We start from the raw sequence: 6,000 nt of genomic DNA, 5'->3' as shown, positions 1-6,000 counted from the left end.
ACCCAGTACCTGAGTGAGTGAGTGAGTGCAAGTCACTCAGTTGGGTCCGACTCTTTGTGACCCCATGGACTGTATAGTCCATGGAATTCTCTAGGCCAGAATACTGGAGTGGGTAGCCTTTCCCTTCTCCAGGGAATCTTCCCAACCCAGGAATCCAACCCAGGTCTCCCACATTGCAAGCAGATTCTTTAACAGCTGAGCCACAAGGGAAGCTCAAGAATACTAGAACAGTACCCTTCTCCAGCGGATCGTCCCCACCCAGGAATTGAACCGGGGTCTCCTGCATTGCAGGTGGATTCTTTACCAACTGAGCTATCAGGGAAGCCCGCACAGTACCTAGTACCTTGTAATACATCCCTTCCTTTTGAAACTGAGTATTCGATTCTGTGGTTTGCACAAATCACTTTGACCAATACAATGATGCACACCAAAAATAGTTGCAGCAATAAACACTCAAGGGAGTGAGAGTCTGGCATCCTTAGGGGTGAGATTGGTCATCCTCTCTGGTTGAGTTTGAAAGCAATGAAGATCCTATTAGTAGTAAAGGATGATATGGTAAGGACTATTCATTTCTTGATTTCAGTTTTTAAAATAATATAATGAGAACCCATGAGTTTGGTACTCATCCCAAGAGCTAAACTATTATCAGTAACTTAGGTCTACTACCATGCTCTCCTCTTCCATGCAATACTCATGCCTCCCCCAAGAGGTCACAATTATCTGAGGGTTTTATCACATTTGTTGATGCCTAAATAAGATATTGTTTTGTTTTATTTGCTTTTGATCTTAGTGAAAAGAGTAGCCTTTTGATACTTGCTTTTCCACTCAAAATTATCATTACGAAGATTAGCCATGTGTGGCACAAAAAGGAATATCATTTTCATTTTTACTGCTGGATAGATAGTATTCCATGTGCAATACACCACAAACGATCCATTCTGTGGTCAATGGGTGTATGAATTGTTCCTTTTTTCCTTCTCTCTTACAGACAGTGTTACTGGCAACTAGTTTGTTCTCTACATCTGTGAGTCTGTTTCTTTTCTGTTATATTCACTCATTTATTGTATTTTTTTAGATCCAACCTATCAGTGGTACCATACCATATTGCCCTTCTCCGTCTGACTTATTTCACTTAGCCTAATGCCTTCCAAGTCCATCTATGTTGCTGCAAAAGGCGAAATTTCATTCTTTTTTATGACTGAGATGTGATATATATGCCACATCTATAAAGTTATATTTTCTTTACCCATTCATGTGTTGATAGATTCCTATGTTGCTTCCCCATCTTTGCAATTGTAAATAATGTTGCTATGAACACTGGGATGTATGTATCTTTTTAAATTAGTGTTGTTTTTTGCGGGGGGATATATACCAAGGAGAGGAATTCCTGGTTCATGTGGAAGTTCCAGTTTTAGTTTTTTGAGAAACTTTCATACTGTGTTCCACAGTGACTGTACCAATTTACATTCTCATCAACAGTGTACAAGGATTCTCTTTTCTCCACATCTTCACCAACATTTTTTCTTTATGTTCTTTTTTGATGATAGACATTCTGACAGATTTGAGATGATATCTCATTGTGGTTTTGATTTGCATTTCCCTGATTGATTAGCGATATTGAGCATCTTTTCATGTGCCTGTTGGCCATCTGCATCTCCTCTTTGGAATTCAGGTCTTCTGCCCATTTTTCAAGTGGGATGTTTGACTTTTGTTTTTGATGTCAGTTTGTGTGAGCTGTTTACACATGTTGAATATTAATCCCTTGCCGATCAAATCATTTGCAAATATTTTCTCCAATTCAGTAAGTTGTCTTCATTTTGTCAATGGTTTCTTGTGCTATGCAAAAGCTTTTATGTTTCATTAGGTCCCATTTGTTTATTTTTGCTTTTATTTCCTTTAGTCTAGGAGGTGGATCAAAAAAAAAAATATTGCTGCAATTTACGTCAAAGAGTGCTCTACCTATGTTTTCCTCTAGGAGTTTTATAGTATGCTGGCTTACAGTTAGATGTTTAATCCATTTTGAGTGTATTTGGGTATATGGCGTTAGAGAATGTTCTGATTTCATTGTTTCATATGTGGCTGTCCAGTTTTCCTAGCACCACTTACTGAACAGACTGTCTTTTCTCCATTGTGTATTCTTGCCTCCTTTGTTGTAGATTAATTGACCTTTCGTGTGTGGGTTCACTTCTGGGCTCTCTATCTTGTTCTGTTTATCTATTGTGTCTGTTTTTGTGGCAGTACCATAACAGTTCTTGACTTTTAAACAATATAAAGTTCTTTCTGAAGAGACCTAGTTAACATACTTTCTCTTAAAAACTGCATTATCAACCTATTTTCAAATTAAATTATTTGAGAGTTCTTTGTCAGTGTTTTTGTACACAATCAACAGCTTTCAAATCATCATCAATTACTATAGCATTTTACTCATGAGAAATGACATATATATTTACATTTCAACTGACTGATAGAATTTCAACATATAAAGCAAAAGAAGTACATTTTCACTGAAGTACATCTTAAATAACACTTCCATTTGAAATTGAATATTCAGATAATAATCAATCTGAGCAATGTGGCTACTATTGTTAGGTTGACAAGATGTGATAGAAATATACACAGTGGGTCACACACAAGTTCAAGGATGTCAGAAATGATGTTGACATAGGTTGAAGATGATTGTTTTGGGGTAGTGGCATTTGGGGTAATTAAAAAAAGTTTTTTAGTACTTTCTGCATTAAGTTTTATGAGGAACATATGTCTTTTAGTGATCATTTATTTAAGAATCTTTCCATAATCATGATATCAAGAATTATTCACACTTAACCACAAAGAGTATTTTCATCATCATATCATGATTATGGAAAGATTCTTAACGTTTTCATGTTACACTGCAATGTCAACGAAATATAGCATAAGACTAAAGCTGTGCTTGGCATAAAGATTTGACTCAGTAACATCTTTCTTAACAGCAGGCAGTAGCATATCTGTTTCCATCTTATTGACATGTAATTGAGACACAGTAATGAATGCAATATCAATTTTAAATACATATATCCCATAGAATCTCCACCCAGATCAAGAATAGAGTGAGTCCAGCCTTGCAGAAGACTCTTGTGGCTCCTGAAAGTTAGTACCACTTCCATGGGTGACCTCTACCTGGCCTCTCCCGCTCTATTGGTTAGTTGTGCCAGTTTTTAACTTCCTATAGTTGGAGTAATATAGTATAGCCTCTTGCATCTGATTTCTTTTGGTCAAAATTATTGAGGTTCACCTCTGTGGTTATACTGCCCATACATTGTTCCCTTTTTTATTGCTGTGTAATATTTCATTGTATGGACACATCACAATGAATTACCCCTTCTACTGCTGCTGGACTTCTGAGTTGTTTCCAGAGTGGATGATCATGAAGACAGCTGCTGTGAACAGGTTCACGCATGCCTTCTGGTGGACAGAAGCACTCATTTCCATTGGGCACATATTCAGGAGGAGAACTGCTGGTCAGGGATACATGTATGTTTAGTTGTAGGAAATACTGTGGGAGATTTCCAAAGTCGTTGTACCAGTTAACACTTGCACCAACAATGTAAGGTTGTCCTGGCTTTTCCTCATCCTTGACTTTAAGATATATAAAGTTTTGGGGCTTCCCTGGCAGTCCGTTGGTTAAGACTCTGCATTCCCAATGCAGAGGGCATGGGCTTCAACCCCTGGCTGGGGAACAGAAATCCCGCATGCTGCAGAGAAAAGAAAGCCTAGGCGAGTCAATAAAACTTAAATTTTTCATAAAAGTATGTATGATTTTGAAAAGACTGAAAAATAAGTTTATCATTTTTAAATTTGAGGAGTATATGTGTATAGAAAGTAAGATATCTGATAGCTTGTATATTTGATCTTTTAAAAAAATTTATAGGAGCTAGTTGATTTACAGTGTTATATTAGTTTTGATCTGAATAAAATAAAAATAATACCTCTAAATTCTGCCTTATATTAGAGTTAAAATACATTCAATTAAAATTTTGAACTAAATTTTATTTTATTATTTCTTTTGAAGGGAGAAAAAGACTGATAATACCAAGAATTGAAAAACATAGGAAATTGTTGTGACAGTGGGTATTGGCAGTGGTGTACTGGTAACTGGCTCACTAGGAAAGAAAGAGTGATTTGTAGAAGTTGCCAATATTAGTGTGATAAATACTTTTACCATGGCTGACTCTCACACATTGTTGATAGGAGTGTAAATTGCTACAACCACTTTATAAAACCATTTGATGATATCTGTAAAAGTTGAATGTATACAAATGCTGAGAAACAGCAATCCCAACCCTAGATATGTGTACCAAAATATTTATATTTTCAGGTCATCAAAAACTGAAAATCTAGAATGAATAAATCATTGTGTATTCATGCAATGGAATACTATACAGCAATAGAAACGAATAAGCTGCTATTACACATAACAACATGAATGAATCTCACACATACGAAAGCATATATACTGTATAATTCTAATTATAAAAAGCTCAAACACAAGCAAAACTACTGTGGGAGGTCAGAAGTCACGGTAGTGGTTGCTTTGGGAAGGACAGAGAAGGTAGTGATCAGGAACATCTTCCCTGGATGGTTTCTGTATGGACCGAATGTTTGTGTTCCCCCAAATTTATGTTCAGTTCAGTGTTTATGTGTTAAAATGTATGTGTTGAAACCCTAACCCCTAATATGATGATATCATTACTGAGTTTAAGCTCATACTGCTCACCACATGACAGGTGTCCCAAAGAGCCATCTTCCCCGAGTTAGAATTCAGGCTTCGTTTATACTGAAAGGGTAGGGAATGCGGCTGGTTGTCACAAGCGTCTAGGTGCTGACCAGACCCCAGAGGGAGTGTGATATCCTTTGGCCTTGTCCACTCTAGGTCTCGTCACCATACTCCTATAAATCTCCAAAAGAGAAAAATCATCTCTATACGAATGAAAATTGCTGTATCTTTAAGAGTCCAGCCTGGGAGTCAGAGCCCTGAGCAGGAGCTATGATGTGGGTTTCAGGCTGTAGGCGGCATCGCTTTGCATGGCGCAGAGCCAGCGGGAGTAAGCCCAGGAAACACAGCACAAAGGTTCGGGCTAAAGCAATAGCTCCAGTATGGAGTCAGGCTTGTTCTCTGTTACATCATGAGGTGAGGCTTGGGGGAGATCCATGCGTGGGTTTAGATGAGATCATGATGTGAGGCCCCCATAATGGCATTGGTGTTTTATAAGAAGAAACCAAAAACTTTCTCTCTCCATCGTTCTCTCCCCCTCTCTCTCTCCCTTCGTCCTTCCCCACCATGTGTACACACAGCAAAGAGGTGACTTTCTGCAAGCCAGGAAGCCAGGAAGAAGGCTCTCACCAAGAGCTGAATCTGCCAGCACCTTCATCTTGGACGTCCCACCCTCCAGAGATGTTAGAAATAAATGCCTGAAGTTTGAACCTCCCAGTGTATGGTATTTTGTTACAACCTGAAGAGACTAAAACAGTTATGTTTGCACAGATGTGTTCAAGTTAAAATGGTGCATCAATGAGCAATTTTATTAAACTAATAGATTATTTGCACACCCAAAACTATAAAATTTTAACATCATTATCAGAATAACCAGCTTTTTCAATGTCTCTTAATTCATAGATAAATCTTACTGTGTTTATAAATGAAACAAATTATACCTTGGCCAGTTAAACACATGAAGACAATTTTGCCAAGAGCAATTTAGGCTCATAGTAGAGCAATTCATTTACATACTTAAGAGTAGCCATTCAAGCAAACAGAATATTTTCCAAATCCCCAGATACTAATTTTTAACCAACTAGCTCTAAATCCAATTGGATCAAAGACAGTTTCTGGCTGGAAACAGAGTGTGGTACCCTCTCAGAAGGAGAAAAAGTTAAACACATATTTAAAGACAAAAATATTCACCATTAAGATGAAATCTCTAACTCATCTCCTCTTACATGCCCTTCCCCCCAAACCCTTCT

The sequence above is a fragment of the Dama dama genome, chromosome 23 (assembly GCF_033118175.1).
Source record: "Dama dama isolate Ldn47 chromosome 23, ASM3311817v1, whole genome shotgun sequence".
Classification (NCBI taxonomy): domain Eukaryota; kingdom Metazoa; phylum Chordata; class Mammalia; order Artiodactyla; family Cervidae; genus Dama; species Dama dama.
Note: the sequence above shows the minus strand (reverse complement) of the source record.